At 39.8% G+C, this 21,979-nt stretch overlaps 1 long non-coding RNA gene across 1 annotated transcript in view; it reads right to left on the reverse strand.

Annotated features, from left to right (window-relative positions):
- Positions 1-57: 57 nt before the first annotated feature.
- Positions 58-21,979, reverse strand: part of LOC311605572 — a 40,281-nt gene continuing 18,359 nt past the window's right edge. Inside the window, exons 3-4 of the long non-coding RNA XR_014782016.1 lie at positions 9,639-9,783; positions 58-177 (exon numbers count right to left, since the gene is read on the reverse strand). This is a non-coding gene — a long non-coding RNA (uncharacterized lncRNA). The remainder of the gene's footprint in view (positions 178-9,638; positions 9,784-21,979) is intronic.

The following is a 21,979-nucleotide window of genomic DNA, read 5'->3' on the forward strand; positions in this document are numbered from 1 at the left end:
AATAAACATTTAGAAGGCAGTTAGATGCTAAATTACCTTAGCAAAATGGTAATAGCAGCCTCTCTTCTAGGGACTATGTCCTCTCCAGCAACAAGTCCTTAAATACTTTCATGGGACCAAGAATGAGTTCACTTCTACTGAGTAATCCTTATGTCTGAACAGACAGTTGTTAGTTACCTGCAAGATTAGACATGTCTTATCTGGCTGGTCATTATTGTAGTTCATAGGATTTACAGATGCATAATTACATTTTTATACTGCTTTTATAGATATTTGTTTTATTATTAATTTATGTGTGTGTGTGATGGGTACCCATACATGTAGATGCCCACAGAGGCCAGGAGAGGACTTTGAAAGCCTTGGATCCCTGGTAGCTAGAACTGTAAAGAGTCGTGAGCCACTTCATGTACAGAGCCATTGCTACAGCTTTGTTTTCACTAAATGTAAACTGTATGTTTAAATTCTGAATGGCACTGCCTTAAGAGCTTGTAACAATGTGTGAAACTTCTGTCAGTTATCCAGTTTCTTCTGAGTCCCTAAGAAACAACCACCCAAGGTTGGGGATGGGTCATATAAGGTTACTGTCATCTGAGTTTCTAGGAGACCTATTCCTGTGGGAATATAACAATTTAAGGAAAGACATGAGTCAGGAAATTCTAAGGGTTCTCTTAAAAGGCAAGGATATAACACTTAGGGAGTAGTGTTCCCTTGATAATAGTTCTCTTAACCACTGATTTTTTTCTTCTGGTTGAAGCTAGAAGAGGAATCAACTGGGATTCCTAACATAACCACTTATACTTTTATTGCCCTGGGTGAAATACACACTTTATCTACAGATATTTCGAAGAAGGGTAAATAAACATGGTCTTTAATATCTTTTTTAGAAATTATGAAAACAAGTGGTCAAGAAACACACAAAAATATTATTTAATTGTAATAGTGATCAAAACTTCAAAAAAGCAGCATGTAATATAAGAATTTTAAGGAGCAAGCTTCTAAGATGACAACAACCAGCCCTCATGGCGCCTGAGTAGCAGAAGATTAAGCTCAGTCACTGCAAAGCAAACATGAGGCCTCACTGCTGACTGCAAAACGCCAGCATCTGTGCTCCCCCTGCAAACACAAGGGCTATCCAGCTGAAAAGTGCTCCCCACCAACATCTCTACCTATTATCTGGAGGTGGGATCCTGGACCAAAGAGACACACCATCCCAGCCTCCAGTCCACAGCTCTGTGTTCCCAGTTTCACCCTCCGCAGGGACCTAGCTACCTTCTTCCCAAGGAGATCAGTCAGAACCCAAGATTATCCAGGCTAGACCCCCAATCCCCTACCTGTGGGTCCAACTGAGACACAGACAGCAGAGGAGAGATGCAGGGTATTACCTGAGATTCAGCCTCTAGGCCACACTCTACCTACCCTCCCAAGGGGGGCCACTGATATCCAGGAACACCCAGCCTCTGGCCCAGGGTTCATCATGCCTTTCTGAAAGTTCCACTGGGCACCAAGAACAAGCAGACAATATTATGGACAGCCAGATGGCTAAAGGCCAGCATAAGAACACAATCAAGAAGTTTCAGGGCAATATGGCACCACCAGAACCCAGCTATATTACCACAACAAGCCCTCCATATTCTAACACAACTGAAACATAAGGAAATTACCTTAAATCTACTCTTATGAAGATAATAGAAGCCTTTAAAGAGGAAATAAAGAAATCCCTTAAAGAAATACAGAAAAATACAATCAAATAGGTGAAGGAAATAAATAAAACAGCTAAAGACCTGAAAATGGAAATAGAAACAATAAAGAAAACACAGGCTGAGGGAATCCCAGAGACAGAAAATTTAGACAGGAGAACAGGAACTACAGATGTAAGCAATCATTACCAGAATACAAGAGATGGAGGAGAGAATCTCAGGCGTAGAAGATACAACTGAAGAAATCAATACATCTATAAAATTAAATGTTAAATCTAAAAATTTATTACACAAAATATCTAAGCGATCAGAGACACTATGAAAAGACAAACCTAAGAACAATAGGAATAGAAGAAAGAGAAGATCTTCTGTTCCCAGCTCCAAGGACCAGAAAATATTATCAACAAAATCATAGAAGAAAAATTCTCCAACATAAAGAAAGATATGCCTTTAAACCTACAAAAGACTTACAAAACATCAAATAGATTAAACCAGAAAAGAAAACCCTCCCACCTATTATAATCAAAATGCCAAATGTATAGAACAACAACAACAAAGATTACAACAGTCATTGGGAAAAGGCTAAGTAACATATAAAGGCAGGCCTCTCAGAATTACACTTGACTTCTCATGAGAGACTCTAAAAGATAGAAGGCAGACATCTTATATACCCTAAGAGACCACAGATGTCAGTACCCAGCAAAACTTGTAATCACCATAGATGGGAAAAACAAGACATTCCATCTTATTTTTTATTTAAACAATAACTAGGTACAAATCTAGCCTTACAGAAAATACTAGAGGGAAAATTCTAACCCAAGGAGGTTAACCTCAACCAGGAAATAAATAACTCTATTCTACCAAAACCAAAATAAGAGAAGTACACTCACATAGTATACTCATATAGTACACCACCAGTACAAAATATTAGGAACAATCATTGGTTGTGAATATCGCTCAACATCAGTGGACTCAATTCCTCAGTAACAAAAGACAAGCCATCAAAATTAATGTGTAAACAGGACCCATTATCCTGCTGCATATAAAATGCACATCTCAGGAACAAAGATAGACATTATCTCAGAGTAAAGGGATGGAAAAAGGTTTTCCAAGCAATGGGCCTAAGAACCAAGCTGAAACATTCTAATATCTAATAAAATACATTTTCAACCAAAATCATTAGAAAGAGATGGGGAAGGACACTTCATACTCATCAAAGGTAAAGTCCACCAAGAGGATATTTCAACTCAGGACGTTTATGCCCCCAAATGCAAAGGCACCCACAATAGTAAAAGAAACATTACTATAGTGTAAATCACACTTTTAACTCTACAAGGTGAACAGGGGTAAAGATGGAATATGGATCAAGGCAATGTCCAACTAAAGACTGGCCCAACTTGAGACACACCCCATAAGAGAGCGTCAAGTCCTGACACTATTGATAATACTCTGCTGTGCTTGCAGACAGGAGCCTAGCATAACTGTCCTCTGAGAGACTCCATCTAGCAGTGGATTGAAACAGATGTTGAGACCCACAGCCAAACACTAGGAGGAGCTCAGGAGTCTTGTGGAAGGCAGGGAGGAAAGATTGAAGGACCTGGAGGGGACAAGAGCTCCTTAAGAAGACCAATGGAGTCAACTAACCTAGGACTGTCGGGGCTTACAGGGACTGAAACACCAACCAAAGAGCAGGCATAAATTAGGCCTAGGCCCCCTACATATATGTAGCTGATGGGCAGCTTGGTCTTCACGTGGGTCCCTGACAAGTACAATGGGATCTGTATATGACATGGACTCTGTTGCCGGCTTGTGGGTCACTCTTCCCCTGGCTGGGTTGCCTTGCCTGGCTCCAGTAGAGGAGGATACACTAAGTCCTCATGCCTCTTGATGTGCTGGGGTCAGTTGGGGGGGGGCTCCTCTTTTCTGAGGAGATGGAAGGAGGGAAGGGAAAAGAGGGTAGGAGGATGGGGCCAGGAGGAGAGGAAAGAGAGGGCTGAGATCAGGATGTAAAGCGAATAAATAAATTTTAGTTGATATGGCAAAGATGGATCATGAAGAAAATGTTCACTCTTGCCTCCTCTTATACTGCTACAGACATGACTTTTTTTTTATTATAAAACCAACACCAACAAAAAAGCTATTCAAGTGTCCTCTCATATATACGTGGTATAGATACTCCCTACTATCTGTAGCTATTGGCATCTAGGCCACACACAAATTTGTTTAGCAAAAAGGTCATCAGTTCAACAGATAGCTTTATAAAATAATTCGTATATGTTGGGAATTATTCTAGGTGCTACCAATGAAGCAAGCAATGAAGGAGTGGGTAAAAGAATAAAGAAGAGGAATAGGAAGAAAAGAAAGGGGGGAAGGAAGGATGAAGGGAGAGAGGAAATTTTAGTGGCATATGTATTACAGAAACAGAATATGACCAAGATAAAACAATGACATGTAATGTATGCTAAGAAGTGAAAAAAATAAAAATAAGAACAAAATAAGACTGGGTGTGAGAGTATGTGAGGGAGGGCGGGAGCTGAGACTTAAGTCTGGAGCTTGCCTGGGTAGGTACCACATAAATACATTCCTAAACATTGAGATGAAGGAACCGGATTGTATCTGAGATGGTAGCAGAAAAAGCATCTATATTTTGGGCAGAGTCCACAACAGTGAATGTCTATTGGGTCATGCTCAGCATTTGTAATTTTACAGAGAAAGACATAATCAGAAATACGTTCTGAAACTGCTGTACTAGCTGAGGTGGAGGGAATACATAGGGAAAATTAAAACAAGACAGGTTGACTATCAGAATGAAGAAAATACCAGAGACAGGATGCTAGTAAACTGGACTGGATCTTTGCATACATCTTCCTCATAAATGAGTATGTCAAATTTCTGAATCCCCATATGATTGTGCTGTTAGGTAGTCATACTGTGGGTGATTTAACTATGAAAGCAGAGCCCTTTCGCAATGGCTTTTGGCCAAGAGGGTCCCACCAGAATTTAACCATACAATCTATGCGTTGGGATAACTGCTTCTAGAATTGTTGGGAGGTGGGGTGAGCGCTGTGTCTGTAACATATAATGTTTGGGTATAGTATCTAGAAGTGACTAAGATAGGAGAAAATTTAGACTAGGGTTGTTACCATGGAGACAAAGAGCAAAATGACTTTAAGATGCTTTGAAGGGAGAAGTTATAGACCTGATGGTTTGAGGAATAATGAACCAAACATACAAGTTTTCTGTGTTTCATCTAGCCTTGGCTCATGATGCTTGCGCTCACTCTTAGTCTCTTTCTGTGTGGTGTGTTTCTCAGAGCTAGCCAAGGTATGTAATATTGCAATTCAGCTAAAAGGCCTTGTAAGTAGTTTTCAGCCAGGTCCATGCTCTACAGGGAGACATCAGCTAGGATGGTCTGGACATAATAGACAGGTTTATAAGCTTGCTCTTAGAAAGATCAAATGTAAAAGGAGTCTGTGAGGTCTGGAGCATGCACTGGTCTTGAGGGGCTAACAGCACATGAAGTAGCAAGGATCTATAGTCTCTGGCACTGTTGGACAAATGCACTTGGGAAATAAAGGAAACATAGTCACCTTCCCCTGATTCCACTCAAACTATTAATGTAGCAGTCTCTTCTTGCAGTTTTTAGTAAGACTCCTAAAACCAAAGGGGCAGGATTTAACTTAAGCTCTTTGATTTGAACAGAAACTTTATCATTAAAAGCCCACAAAAGTGCTATAATCCAACATGTTCTAGGAAGAAAACATGTCAGAAAGGCCGTTATTATTCCAGCAGCGGCACTTTGGATAAAGCTGTAGCTTTTGTTGCTAATCTCTGCTCTATGACCATGGTTTATTTCCCTGGGGGAAAGGTGTGTAAAATCTGGCATCTGACATGAAGCCTATGAACTCATAATATCCACCTGTGATAAGACAGAAAAACCTGATGAATCGAATAGACTGAGCTGAGAAGGACTGACAGCTATTTGAAGTACTCAGAACCTTTGCTGTTGGTTTTAATCAGCAGGTTGAAATTGATATCCAATGTTACTCATTATATGGTACTTATAACTTAAAATTAACTCAAACAAAATAAGAAAAAGAGAATGAGATGTTATTGTAATCTCATCAGATAATAATAACTATAAAATTATTTTTAAAACAGGATATGAGGAAAAATTTTGAGATAACACCTATATAATTGGGCAGCTAAGAAAAAAACACATGCTAGCACCCACTCACTCCAGGTTCATACAAGCATAGACAAAGTAAAGGGGCAGAATTAGACAGAGATGGAAGTACAGAGATGACTAGAAGAATGAACAATCAAGTAATTCTTAGTTTGAGGAATTGAAATGTTTTATTTTCTTCTTTTTAACCATCTAGATTGAGCTAATGTTGCCTAGTTGTAAAAACCTAAGTACATTCTGGAGTCCCATAAGTGACTTCTGCCTCAGAGGCTGTTGCCATCCCCGCTTCTTTCAGTTACTGGTTCTCGTCACTATGACCAACTATGTGAGAACAACTTAAATAAAAGGACCAATTTGTTTGGGCTCCTGATTTCAGAGGAATCCACCCATCATAGCAGGAGGGTAGGGCAGAGTTGAACACCCACTATCACAGCAGGCACAAAGTAAAATAGAGGAAATGGGTTATAGGAAGGATCCAGAACAAGACAGCTCCTAAGGGCACACCCACCCCCTGACCCAATTACTCAACTAGACTTCATGTCCATATTACAATCAACAGTTTATGAATCCACCAGGGATTGATGTGTTGATTACATCATAGTCCTCGGGATCTGACTTTTCCAAAGATGAGCATCACAGACACTCCCAGAAATGTGTTTTTCTATCCCACTAAGAAGGTCCTTTTTAATCTAATCACACTGGCAGTCAATATTAGCCATTGCATCTCACTAGTAACGAGATGCTCAGGAGATTATGAATCCTTCACTAAAAGTGAGCAGTAAGGGTAGGACAGAGTCAAGCTTTGGAAGAGCATCCTCGCAAGATTTCACTTAAACCTTTAACACTTAAACCCACATACAGAATATTACTCAATACACTGCAGATTCAGAGAAAAGGTCATAAGCAGCCTATCCTGCTTACGCTGAAATGAACACTGCTTGGGTCTAAGGGCCTATTATTATCACTAGCAGGAAGAGTAAGTCACACAGATTAATGTAAAAGGATAGAGTTTAGTAGCTCTTACTGCCATCATTGTTATAAAGAGAATGTTCAAGGAAATACAAGACCCAAAGTTATTAACTATAATCAGAGGAGAATTTTGAGATGGATGACTCTATCAAAATGCACGATATGTACTATAATTATGTGAAGGTGTGTGTGTGTGTGTGTGTGTGTGTGTGTGTGTACACGTGCACGCATGTACTTGGTACTTGTTTTGCCTATACAACCCAAAATATCCCCAAGTTGTCTTTTTCTGATCACTTAACTCACAATGATCTGGTACAGGCCATAATATTACTGATTCCTGACACCTATCTAATTAGAATTGTTGAGTTTTGTTTTTGAGTATTTGCAAGTTGCATGGCTCCGATGAGGTGCTATGGTTAAGATCTCACTTCCGATGGTCACATGTTCAACATTTCTTCTCTGATGAAATGATGTGAAGAGATGAGGCTGATAGGTGGTGTGCACGCATAGGGGATTTACTGAAGGACTCGCGCTGTTGTCGGGGGGAGCAGATTGATTATGAGTATATCGTTGGCTTATCTCATTGCTGTCCTGGGCTCACTTTCACTTCCACTGTGACATGAGGCAGCAAGAAGGCCACCACTGTAGGCTGGTGCCATAGTCCTGTCCTTCTGAGTCTGAAAAACCATGAGCTAAATGAATTCTGCTTGTATAAGTTACTCAGGTTTTCCTTTTTTAACCATTCATTATCCTCATCTGCATTTAAAAAAAAATCCAATGAAGTTTCCTAACAACATTTGAACACATAAATACCTGCTCACAACTTCATTACCATGTTTCTGTACAGACGAGCAACTGCTGAATCTTTTAAGCATATGTTTTACTATAGTGTCCGGCTAAGGCTATCATCAGGGCTCATGTGATATTTTATGCACGATCTGGGCAGTAGAAAGAAATTCAACTTAAAAATGTCCATTAACTCTAAAACTTTGGATTTTTCCCTCATATACAGGTAAATTCAAAACCTCTGTCCTGCTTATATTTTCTTCTTCCTATTCTTATTGTCAGTGAAACTCAGAACCTCAGTCTTCCCACCAAACAACGAATAACCTTCCAACTGGAGCATCCATCTCCATTTCTTTTCTGATCAATTTTTTTTCTTTCGGTTCCCTAGGGATGCACGAATCATATTTGTCATTTTTCCCACACAGTTCAGTAGCTCATCCCCAGAGGAGCAGCTGAACATATTGAGACTACAATCCATTGGTCTGGCTTTCATGAGCGCAACTCAAAATTTCAGCTTTGTGCTTTATTATTTTCCTACCCATACTCACACCGGACCTGCTTACCCTGGGAACTAAGAACAACTTATCCCCCTTATTTCTCCTGGTCAACTGTAGCCATCATTTCCAATTGTATTTCTTAAAAAGCCTCATCAGTAAGGCTGTGCCTGTTGCTTCTGCTATGTCTCCTCATCATGACAGACTTTGATTACTCTGAATAAATGCTTCTTTTATCATTTGCCTTGATCATGGGGTTTTGTAACAGCAACAGAAATGAACAGAGCTTGGTTCACTTTTTCCAACGTGTTGTAGAATTTCTGAAATGTGGAATAAAACTAGTATCAGAAAGATGTCTAATTCACATAGTCAGTGTAGAATTTCTGAAATGTGGAATAAAACTAGTATCAGAAAGATGTGCAATTCACATCTGACTAGTAGTGCTCACATCTCACACTAGACCCAGCATGTTGTGCAGCTCAGTCTTTACATTGTATAAATCACACTTTAAAAAAAAAAAAGCAGAGTCAACTATAGCCTCAAATTCAAGCAACTGTAGCTTCCACTCAAGGACTAACTTTGGTTCTCCTTAAGGCTTTGGACATACAGCTAGAATGGCTGTTTCCTAATAAATAAATCCAGATGTGAATACCTGGGTATTCACAAATTCTGCCAGACCTGATGGACTCAGAGGTCTCCCAGAAACCTTTTCTTTATGGAGCACGAATTGAAAGTCATCACTGTGATCCCTTTGATTTTTCATTCTGGCTTTGTGATTTTAGAATCAGACATGCTTGTAGATGATGGGCCGTTTCTACAGGTGAACAGAGTAGACATAGGTATAGATATAAATAACTTTCATAGTGCTGTTCTTATGGTGGGCACATAGAAAAGAGGCAGACAGAGTCAATACCATTAGGGAATGTGTTGGAAGTTGCTGAAGGAAGCCATAGCATTTTTTTTTGTCTCACTATTATCCAGTATTCCATGAGACGAACTTAAGAAAAGTTTATCATTTTCCAAAAAGTAATCTTCATAGGTACAACTATAAGTTATGCCATCTTTTCTATAGAAACGTTTCATTTTAACTGACTATGACAGAGTATCGTCTGCTCTTAAAAATGTTTTAAACTTAGAAAATAAAGCAAATGCTTCTAGCATTTTGAACATGTGTCCCCAAGAATTTTCAAGGAGAAATTACCCAGAATCCAACTTTGAAGAAGACCTATGTATTCATCAAACATAACAGCAAAATCCTTTATCTTAAGTAGAATTATGTCCAAACATATTAAATCCCATTGGTTTAATTTCCAGGCATTGTAACACTCCTAACAATCCCAAATATACTGCCCTTGTATTTATCCTTATTATACAATATAATTCTCAATTTATATTATGGATAATCTTATTTAGCTGTGGGTCAGCAGGCTCTATCTCCCTTAAGATATGGTTGATCTTTATTGAACTAAACCTAAGAATGTGCCATGTTAAGAGCAGAAACTCTACCTCCTGTATCCACTCAGTTCTCAGCCTTGACCTTTACCGCAGCAGAACACTCCATCTCTCTCCTTTCATGTACCAAAGAAGAATGGTGATGCCGATTCCTAGCTCTTGGAGTTGTTACAGGATACATGTGAAGTTGGAGCAGCAGCTGGGGAAAGACCCGGAGAACAAAGTGTTACGTTGGTGAGCATTGGATTGTAATGTACTGGAGACGGTTGTCCCCGGCATAACTCCTAGACCCTTGACAAGTATGCATATTTTATCACATGTTTGGGAAATATTGGCATACTTGTACTATGAGCAAAAGGATTCCTCACCAGTCTGCTCACTCCTGTCACTTGTTATTAATGGACATGAACTGACATGAAAGAACATTAGCTCTCTCTACCACACAGTGCTCCAGCACCCACTTTCCCATGCATTTGAGTACTATCAGATTTATCTCCTCCTTCACAAACTTCGAATCCCTCTTGCATCTTTTTTCTCCTCTGATCACCTAATGTTTCCTTGGCCTGCAAAGCCCTGAGAGGTGAATGTGTGTAACTGCTCCCCCAGAGCTGTGCTCTTGCACTTTCATACCGTTTCCTCCATTTCCCTCTTCTGTAGACCACTACACTGGATGAGCTTCTCCCTCTATGTGTGCTCTGGAAAGTGTGGGTACCCAGGGAAACCAGAGGTGTTAGATCCTCCTGCCCTTCCGCCATTCCCTGTATACTTCTTCAGAGTATAGAAAGGCTCTGTTGTTTTCCATTTAAAGAGAATATTATCTTGGACTTACTTCTAATTCAAATTGCCAGCGAATGTCTTGTTCTTTTAAATGGAAACTCATCAAGATGGCTTTCTTTTACTATCTCTAAGTCCATTTCTCTTTCAAATCTGCTCCAATCAGTTTGGCCTGCCAGAAACCACTCTGAAGAGCATCTTGTGCTAGTCATAATGACTTCCACCTTTTCTCCGTATAGCCCATGCCCTCTGTCATCCTCATCCTAAGTGACTGATGAGCAGCACTCAACAGTTGATTCCCTTTATACATTCCTGTCTTTGCTTGGATTTTGGAATGAAGCATTCTCCTGGCTTGCAACCCTCTTTGGCCTCTTTGTCATTCTTTACAGATCCCTCCTATGTGCCTGTGTTCATACTGCAGGGCTCAGGCAGTGCTAGGGAGTCTCCTTTTGGTGTGCAAGCACACATTTGGCAATCTAGCCTATGAGTCAAATATTCCAAAATTTATGTGTTCAACCCAGACATTGCTCCTGACTACCCAATTTATATATCCAACCGTCCTTGACCACTTCGGTTACTTCAGCAGATTTCAAACTCATGGCCGTAAATGAACTTTAGATTCTCCTCTAAGACCTATCTTTCATCCTACGTAGTTATCTCAGTAACAGGCAAGTCATTTGTTCAGCGGCTTAGTCACCCACAACTCCTCCTTCTCAGCTCCCTAACTGGACAGCACTGCTATGCCTCTCTCATGGCCCAAAAAAATAAAGAAGCAAGAAAGAAAGAAAGAAAGAAAAAAGAAAGAAAGAAAGGAGGGAGGGAGGGATAGAGGGAGGGAGGGGGAAACCTTGCAAACTATTGTTTTTGTAGCTTGCCTTTACTGGCACGACTCTTTCCTTCTCTTGCTTGATTTCTCTATTGTGTATTAATTGCCTTCTTATACAGCATATTTAACTACTTTATTTATTAATCTTAATTTGTTTTGCTATCTGCAAATAACAGGGTGTTTTTTGTGTCCTTTTTTTTCCACTTTTAAAAAACCTTTATTTTATTTTTAAGCATATCTGTCTGTCATTCTCTCTCTCTCCCTCTCTCTCTCTCTCTCTCTCTCTCTCTCTCTCGTGTGTGTGTGTGTGTGTGTGTGTGTGTGTGTGTGTGTGTGTGTGTATGTGTGCACGCATGTGCAAGTGCTTAGGTAAACCAGGCGTATTAATATCCTTTTACAGGCACTTTTGAGGCACCCATGTGGACTGTGGGAACTAAGCCCAGGTCCTCTGAAGAGTACTGTGCGCCCTTAACTGTGGCAGCATTGCTCTAGACCATTTGCTCTCTTCATCACAGCACTTGCCTTGCCTCTGTAATGGCATTCCTGTATGCTGTAGAGCTTCACTGTACACTTCTGAAAAGCTGGCCAGGACCATGCTCCTTTCATTTCCTTCTATTTCATGCCCTCTGCATGAGTCCCACAACTATAATGAACTTGCTCTGTGTCTTTAATATAAAAACCACTTAATGTAGCAAAAGTTATATTTTATTTATTTATTTATTATTTATTTAGCTAGATAGCTATGGTATTTCTTCAGTTTATAGTTGATATGGTTTTCATACACCTTTTTCTGAGTTCAGGTTAGATCTTTTTTTCTCTAAATTCATTTCTTTCCACTTGCCTAAACTGGAGCTTATCTGGCCCTCTCCTTACCTTCTACATAGGAATTTAGTGTAGCCATTTATAGTTTATGCAATGCTTAAGTTCAATGCCATTTTCAGAACTAGACATTCCTCTGTGTGCTTTGTCACCAAGACCTCATACTAAAGATGATAATGCCAACACTGAAGGAGAACTCAACACTTTATATTGTTATACTCAGTCATTTTTCTGTTTCCTTGCTATTTGTTTTCTTAAGAGAGTTCTTTACTTTTGTAAAAAGGTTCTTTTCTCCCCTGAAGTTTCAAATCCATGACTCTTCTCTGTAGTTCAAGTTTAGGCAGTGATGTCCTGTATGTTTTACTGCTTTATCAGATATGCCTGCTCTTCATGAACTGTGTTTCAGTGCTGTGGAAGTTGGAGAGAAATCTAGAGAATTACCAGCAGCCTGTAAACAGGCACCAGGCATTTGAACATGGTGGCACTCTATCGCCATAGGCACTGAGCATAGTGACCACCATAGTGAGACATTTTCAACGCATATTTGTGGAACTTGGGACACATGAAGTCATTTCTCCTTTTCCCAAATGTAGAAAAACAATAATTTTGAATGTACCATGTTCATTTTCATATTATTTGGTTTCTTGGCTTCCTGCATTATCCTATTGGGTGTTCCAGGTACACAACCACACCTTCTCTGAGTAATCATGCATTTGTTTCTGTAATTCTAGTGTTTACCATTCTATTTAGGTTTGTTGTATCAAATGAAATGAGTGTGTCTCTTTTACAACTGTGACAGTAGTATTTAGGATACTTCAAGCCTAAGTATCCTACATTACATTGGATGTAAGTGTCTCATATTTAACCTTTATCATAGTAGGTACATTTTTGTACCTATATTTCACAGTTTAAATAATTGATGTTAAATTAATATTCTTTCACTAACAATAATATTCAATAATATAATTAAAGTTATTAATATTAAACTCACTCATTGTATGATATTCATCTGATTTTTAAGCAATTATTCTAATCACTTTTTGGATTGAGGATTTAAAACAAACTAAGAACCTACATCCATAAAATGAAATTACCTACAGTTTCTCTTCTTTTATGTGTAATTATGAAACTTTTTAAAAAATTTTATTGTATTATTTTTCTTTTTTGCTATAGGACAATGAATTGGGACCTTCTTCTCAGATTATTTTGCTCATACCAAATCAATAAACCATTATAAAATTACCCATTAGTTAAAGGAACTTGCCTGTGGCTCTGTTTACAACAGACTAAGAGTTAGATTTAACAAAACAAAGAGAGATTGTTCTTAAAAATGTAACAATTGTACCTAATGTTATTGTTCTTTTAGGATTTTACTTAATTTTTTTCATAAAAGTTCCTCATCACATTTTGTGGGTTTATAAATATCATCAATTACTAATAAATTAAAAATGTAAAATAGACACAACTATGAAATTAGCTAGATGCTATGTATGGTAAAGATAAGAGTTTGTACATGATTGTGTGAAAAAGAGCTCTTACATGTAATACTGCAGAGCTGCTCAATTTTACAAAGTCTCTGAAAAGGGTTATTGTAGTTTTAAGTTACTCTAAAGAAAATATTTGTATTAACTGACCAAATAATTCTAAATCCTTAGACTACAGACCAAGGAAGGTGTTCACAAACAGCAGAGATCAGTGTGTGTGTGTGTGTGTGTGTGTGTGTGTGTGTGTGTGTGTGTGTGTTTAATTTTTTATTAATTTATTCTTCTTACATCTCAATGGTTATCCCATCCCTTGTATCCTCCCATTCTTCCCTCCCTCCCATTTTCCCCTTATTCCCCTCCCCTATGACTGTTCCTGAGGGGCACTTCCTCCCCCTGAATATGTGTTTTTATCGGTGTCTTTAGGCCAACAGTGGTCATAAGTCAAATGCAAAGGACAGAACAGAGAGGCAAGGTGTGATTGCTCAGTGGATTGCTGTGCTGAATTTAAATGTTCATGAGTTTTGGTGACATAAGGAAATATCAATTTATAAATGAAATTTTAAATATTCTAAATAAAGTGTGGATAGTCTTATTTTCTCTAAAAGCAACTTTGCTCAAAGTTCCCATAATTTTGAAGCATAAGCGTGTAAATCGTACATGTAATAGACCCTTTTATATTTCCATTTAAAATGCTTTCTTAACTCTTCCATGTAAAAATGTGTCATACTTGGAAATTGATCACTTGCTCATATCTTGTCTCCTCCAGAACAAGTCTGCTGCTGCTGTTTAGTTCAGAGTCAGAGCCGGACGTGGTGGCGCACGCCTTTAATCCCAGCACTCGGGAGGCAGAGGCAGGCGGATCGCTGTGAGTTCAAGGCCAGCCTGGTCTACAAAGTGAGTACAGGACAGTCAAGGCTACACAGAGAGACCTTGTCTAGAAAAACCAAAACCAAAAACAAAACAAAACAAAAAAAAACAAAAAAAACAAAAAACAAAAAAACAAACAGAGTCTCTTCCCTTAATTCTCTGGGACTGGTCAAATTGACTTGGATCTCCAACTTTTATTACCCACATAATTTAGAAGTCTTCTCAAAATAGCAATGTTTGTCACCCACCAGGACTCAGGCAAGAACACAGAGTCACAGATGCCACCTAGACTATGTGACATGACTAGGAACTGAAGAGATTCCTAGGTGAGTGACTGAGATTGTCTATCACCTCTCCCCGGACAATTTCAATGGCTAATGTGCCAGTACCATTAGCTGCACATACATAGACACTTTCACATAGATACAGACATTCAGGTGTATGTAGTATGCACGCCATTTCAGGACAGTGAGGCCACAGTAATAAGAGCTTGGTTTCCAGAGCCAGGTGACTGGGTTTATAACTCATCTATGCCCCTTCTCATCAGTGTTACCTCAGGAAACTTAACCAATCCTTCTTTCATTTCCTCCACCATGAGGACAGAAAAGCTCAGTTGTGAGAAAGAGTGATTAGATAAATGATGCCAGCATGTGGCGCACACTAGATCCGGCTGCACTTGCCACTGGCTCCTCTCATAAATTCTCTGTGCGTTGGGCCAGCTGATGGCCATGCCTTTCTTCTTCCTGAGTGTCTTAGCTATCAATTGTTAACTCTCTACAGATGAAATTCCTACTTAGTTAATCATTACCTTCTTTTCCCAGCAGAGCTTTGGCATCAGAGAACTTCCTGGTGCAACGGTATACAGCCCAGAGATGGGGCACATTCTTTGTCCCATCAATACCTTTAATAAGAATTGCTAAAACTTGTGTCGTGACACCAAGAATAGCAGGTCAGGTGACACTTCCTGAGTGAGCGGCTTTGAGGTACTTCCTGGGTGAACCTGTATTCCCCAACTGTAACTAAGGGGAAAAGTACTTATAAATAATGCGAATAGACTATGGCTCTGACTGTTGGGCCAGCAACCCCAACAGGGTCATGTCCTCTGTCCCTGGGTAAGTCCAGTGTCCTTGTAAAAAATGGAGAGAGCATTGATTGAGGACAGTTGCTGGTAGCTGGGCTTTAGGCCAGGAGCACACTCTGCCTGCTGGTGGCTGTGTGACTTTCACTCACCTCTCCATGATAACACCCCACATTTGGCACATGTCTTTATGTCTATGACAAGTGAAAAAAGAAAGGTAGGTTGGTTTTCTGGTTGGTTGGTTGGTTGGTTGGTTGGTTGGTTATTTTTTGTAAACATGGATTCCATATTTAATTTATTTTTGTATCCCAGCACTGATCTTAAGGCAGGCACATGACAGCAGCGTGCTTAGTCCATGCACATGTAGGAAAGTCCAAGCAGGTGTGTCTCAGTGTGGTTGCTTGAAAACTCTGATTCCCTTGTCTGTATACTGCTGGTCATTCAAATGGTCCCGCTTTATGCCCATCTCCAGGTGTGCAAAAATGTCTTGGACTTGGCTTATAAAAAGCATATTGTCTATATACTTGAAAATGAAGGTCAAAGTTGACAGGAAGATACAAACCCAACTAACTTCCTCTACCTTTTTTACCCAACAATGCCAAGAGCTTAAATGGATGGTGCATCTCTAGAGCTAAGACCTTAAAGTAAAAACAGCAAAAACAAGTCTCTTTGCTTGTCATAGTTAAAACAGTACAAATCACTGGGCACAGTTTCAAGGATTCTAGAGAAGAATTCCATGCGGAGGGAGCACAGTGGCAAAGACACTGACATAAAGCTACAGCTTGGGAAAATGCCAGGGTCCACTCAGAACCCACTGGGCATTTATCTGGCAATGAAGAGTGATGGTGAAGGCCAAGTTTCAGCTTTGCCACTCAATTAGTAATGGGCACATTTTTCTAATAAGTTTGGGTCATTTTGCACTTTCTCTTGTAGCTGCTTGTCCACTGAAACTACCGTGCTATGAAAGGCAGAAACTATCAGCAAGGGTGGGAGCATGCACTCTCCTTATCAAGATTTTGACACAAATATTTACACTGCATTTTTTTACTTCCATTATTCTGGAAAAAAAAGATTTTATAGTTTTTTTTTTCCTGACATATGCCAAAGCAGGTTTTTACATTTTGCAAGTATGCAAATAGCAAATGGAATAAGAAATTCATGCAGATGCTTTCCCAGATTTTCAAATGCAGAACATCATGTTATGCTGGTTCCAGAAGTTATAATTGCACTTAAAAGTCCTGCCTTGGTGTGGCATTTGGGGACTTTAGGGACTCTGCACACTAATTCATGTCTGACTTTTACAGCTTTGTAATCAGCCCTATTCATAAGAACCAGCTTATAAAAAACACATTTCTTCTCTGGAAGGCAAAGCAGTGATTAATGAGGGCTTCAGGGGCCTCTGGGTGCTCTGGAGCTCGGTAAATAGATGGCACTCTGGCCATACCCTGGAATTTCTGCCACAGTCTTCAACTCCCATCTTGCTTTCTGAGAGCTCTTTCCTGGCGTTCATGTGCAGAAGACTGTGTCTCCTCTGGGGCAGTGCCCATTGTGCAGTGCCCCCCTCTCCTCTTCTCTCTCTGGGATCTCTTAGTAATCTACCCCAAGTGGCAAACTTTCAGGAATGCCTCCTTTAGAAGTCTCACAAAATCTGTAAGCTTGTATCATTCCTTTCTTCTTAGGAATAAAGGAAAGCTCTTTATAGAACTGGAAACATTTCCTTTCAAACAAAGGCAATGAAGTACTCCCCAGGGCTGGGCCAACACAATTCATTCCTTGGCCTCCTGAGACCCAAATGGTGAAAGACATGAGTGTCTTCCCTTCAAACTGTTCCAAGAGCTTAGCTCTGGAAGGACATTCCATCCAGAATGTCTGCACACACTGGACAGACAGTAGCTCCAGCTCCTGTGTCATTCTGTTTAATCTAGGACATCTGGCCACCCCATGTGGGAGCCTGTCTTCTGTGTGCCCTCCAGTGCGAGCAGGACGTGTCCTGTGTGTGGGAGTGCTGGCTGCCACGGAAATGAAGCCAATTAGAAAAGACAATAGTGGCAGAGTTGGCTCATGGCTGCCCTTGCTCTGGAAAGTAATTATAGGCAGCCAAACTACCTTCCGTCTGTGCAAATAGATATCTTAAGACAGAGACGCACTCAGCCTAATCCTTTAGATATCATCTTCTGAGTGTTGTTGTTTGTTGTTGTTGTTGCTGCTGCTGCTGCTGCTGCTGCTGCTGCTGCTGCTGCTGCTGCTACTCTGGCAATCTGGGCAATATGCTAACTTACTTAAAACGCACTAAATCAACATTTTTTAGATCTAAGGCATGTTTCCCTGTTGCCCAGAGCAAGTCCTATACCCCTAGAATCAGCACCAGAAGGTTTTATCCTGGTGACAATGTGAGAAGCCTCAAATCCACCCAACTTGGGGGTGTCGCTGGGGTGGGGGGAGGGGGAGCGTTAAAAGATCACTAACTTGGGAGACAGGAAGAGTGGGCTGTCCTTTCTGCCTACATTGCCTTGTTCTCCAATTTTAAGAAATCCATTTAGCTTCTCACTTCCAGGCTTCTTAGTAGCTGAGACCTGAGAGAAAATAAACAAGTTACGTTTACTGGAATGTAAGCTACAAGAAACAAGACAGGAGAGAGAAAGAGGAGGGGCCATAACATGAACTGTTTGGCATGTAGAAAAGCTTGGATTTTACCCTAGTAGTAGCAGAAGCCATTAAGCCACTTGTGTTAGTTGACATGGGCTACGCATGTCAGCATGTTCAAGGGCTCAGCCACGCTGTCTCTGGCAACACAATGGCTTCAGTTGCCAACCAAGCACTGATGACTCAAATGTCCATGTATCTACACTGGCTTCTTCGCCACTCTACAGATGAATCTCTGTTTGATTTTATTCTCTTCCAATCCTGTGTCTATTTGATGTTTTCCTCACATTGGTAAATGACAAGGCTACATGTTAAGTTTTCAGCCAATAGTCAGTATATCTCTTTTGGCTATTTTTCATCACTACATTTAAGCCATCATAAGGTCTCAACTGAAATATTTCAGCTCATTTTTGTCCATTACTTTCTTTTTGAGGTCCAAACAGCTTCCTGTTTGCTCAAAGCTCACATTGTTAGCTCTTTCAATGTTTCTTAATCTTTCTCACTAAAGCCCGTTCCTGGGATGATTTAGCTTACCTGTAAGTATTCGCTGTGTCTGTGGGAAAAATATCCTTTTTGTTCAGTTTTAGATTTCAACCCAACTTTTCAGGCAGGGGTAGCAGGATAGCAACAGTTTCACTTTTACCATACACTGGGTGTGCCTGGAAGGAGCTAGAGAGACAGCAATGGAAGGGTTGTGAGAGTGGGTAGCCTTCCAAAAACTTCAAGTGTCACCAGGAGACAGGGAATAGATACTTGATGTTGAACAACTGGATTAGCAAGTTTCACTAGTGTAGAAAAGTCGGGAACCATAAAATGATTAAGTAGCAGAAGAGTTTCTTTTGAAAATGTATTTGAGGATCACTATTTCTGCAAGTACTGTCATTTTGTTTCTAAGACTTTAAGTTTAATTCAAATTTATTTTACACACAGTGGGCACCAACAATATGACCAGAGTCTTAGGACATTGAGCTAGAAACTACAGTACCAGTGGCTGTGGTTTCCTCCTTGTAGAATCTAGGGCAAATTTTAAGTATCTGAGTATTGGTTGAATTCATACATCATGCTGAAGAATTTATTTTTTATTCAACATAGAACCATACAAAGATTACATAGCATATGAAAACCACACTCTGTATAGAATGTTAGTTTTCTTTTAAAATAAATTTCTGCAACAGTTTCAAAGAGGTATCCATGGCCCAAGGACAAAATTAAAGACTTAAAAGCATTATCCATATAGAAACTGACATAAATAGTTCAGAAATACTCAAGTACACTAGTTTTGAAAACCCTTGAGACACATCTGTATAATACCAGTCTTGAATAAGAATGTGCAGCCACATTTCTAAGATGAAATGTTATGGAGAACTTCTTTCTTTATAAGCAAAAAATAAAAGAATAATAAATATTCTTTCCCAAAATAACTTTATCTTTTCTCTATAAGCCTATGCTTTGCTCCCCCAAAAAAGATTTCATTTGGAACTAGGAACTTAGAACAGTGTCAAACAATTTACAGCAATAGTGTGACCCTGCATTTAAACCCCATAACCACATACACAAAGAGAGAGAGAGAGAGAGAGAGAGAGAGAGAGAGAGAGAGAGAGAGAGAGAGAGACATTTGAAGCATAAAAGCCACAACTATTTTATTTTGAGATCTCTTCTTGGCTTTCTCAGGTACCATCACCTCCACCATGCTAATGAAGTAGCCTCCCCCTTGGCCTACCAGGTGCGATTAGCAGACAAACATAGGCTATCTATTGGAGAGAATATCATTAGGGGAAAACTTATTGCCAGAATCAGCCAGTGCTCTCCATAGAAGCAAGCTGGATGCTCTGTCCCAGACTGAACACTTGGGGCACTGAGAGAGTCCAGTTTCAGATTCAAGGGCTACTTCTGAGGGGCAGTGGGCATTTGCTTCCCTATGCTCTTCATCTGCTGAAATTTGCACAAAACTGTAACTGTTCCTTTCTTTAAATAATGGGAAGATGGCTATAATTTATGCAGAAAGAGTTAAAACCTGCCACCAAAAGGCACCTAAATGACTAAGGATATATAAACTAACCCCAAAACAAACAAATTGATAGCTCCCCAACCATAAGGCACTTTGTGCAGAATTCCTTTGACAGCTTTATTGGATTGTCCTACAAAGATCACAATAGTTAGCCTTGCAATTAACTTTTAAAATTAATTCAGAACACTCCACACTTAGAAGCTGGCTTAGTGAGCTAGTACCATGATTTTCTTCTGTTATCACAACTCGTTTTACCACTGCCTTTGTTTGGATACCTGCTTTCTGTTTCTTTCTGTTTGTTTTTCTTCTTCTTCTTCTTCTTCTTCTTCTTCTTCTTCTTCTTCTTCTTCTTCTTCTTCTTCTTCTTCTTCTTCATTTCAAACACATTGCTTTATCATATTCTGATGCTTCAGTCCCAAAACTCTGAGGAAGATTCTAGTGAGCATGTCGTACCAGTGCAAGAATGCTGCTGAGGAGCAGAGGAATTCCTCAGATAAATGCTTATGCCTCTCTTTTGTTTTGGTGCTTTCTCAAGGCAAGCTGCAGAGCCCTTTCACTAAAAGTAGAAGGAAGGGGGATTTGACCTTCCAAAACTGCACTAAATTTCAGGCTTTGTTTGTAAACTGCTACGGACCTCACCAAAGCAGTGACCTGAGCAACAGAGTGAGCTGGTAAAGGGACAGAGAAGGAGACACTTACGCTATCATTGTAGCTCTTTGTCTTTCAGAATCTGGATTAGATTTGTGGTATATTGCCCAACAACCATGGGCATCTGACAGTCTCACAGACACAATGGGGTATACTAAGGAGTTTTAGACTCCAAATATGTTCAGTCTGGAAAAATTGCTTATATATACATAATATATATGTCATATATATGTGTTTTTGCAGAAGAATTCTGGGCTAGTATGAACTACCTAACGTCTCATGTGAAAAGTGTCTGGCTATCAAGTGACCTTGGCTTTAATTGTACCCAAATGATTCCTTAACATGCATCAATGACCTCCCCCAAATCTGTATGAAAAAATACATTGTATTGATCAAGGGGCTTTAAAATCCTTGTGTTCAAGACTTGCAGTGAAAGAAACAGGAGCTCTCATGTTTTCTATTTTCACTTTCAACCTTACAACTTTCCAAAACTGCAGAACTGAAACAATTAGCTGCCCCATATTCATTGTCACCCCGCTGCCTAGGCGTCTTCAGTCTTCTGGCGATGCCACAACTGTCTGCTTGTATACTACAGCCCCAAACGAGGCTCAATACTGTACAGAAGGACAGAAATCTGAAGGCGCCTTAGAATAACATTTCAGGGCATCACTGAGGCTTGATCTGTTTCTTTTTAGCCCTGTCCTAGAAACAGCAAGGCTGCCACACATTTAAGGTGGGGTGGGGGTGGGGGATAACATCTAAATTCCTCTTGTATCTCAGAAATCTAAATTAAAACATTGAGGAAGCAGTTACTAGGTTGTTCTGACAAAGATAACAAGGCTGCGAGGATTGGATTTAGAAATGAGCATTGCAGGGCTTTCTCTGTTGTATCCAATCTGGAATGTCACACCCAGACATACAAGTAGTTAGGAGGGACTTAAATAGCCAGACCCCATAAAAGACAAAGAAAAAAAAAGTAGCATTGCACATAATTATGGACTGAAGGACTTGGTACCATTATTGTAGAATGCTGTACCATTTTGTTTCAATTAAGGAACACAAATAAATCACAATTAAAAAAAATAGTTCAATAGGTTTGGAATCACTCTATATAGTCATAGCAAAGCTACCACACTGTTCAAATCGTCTGTGGAGAACCATCGTTTTGTAATGACTAACAGAGGACAGGGTCTAGGGGCCTCTTTCCCGATGTTCTGAAAACCACTTTATGAGTTTTATTCTCCCCAG

The sequence above is a fragment of the Acomys minous genome, assembly GCF_964271855.1.
Source record: "Acomys minous genome assembly, chromosome: 9".
In the NCBI taxonomy this organism is placed as follows: domain Eukaryota; kingdom Metazoa; phylum Chordata; class Mammalia; order Rodentia; family Muridae; genus Acomys; species Acomys minous.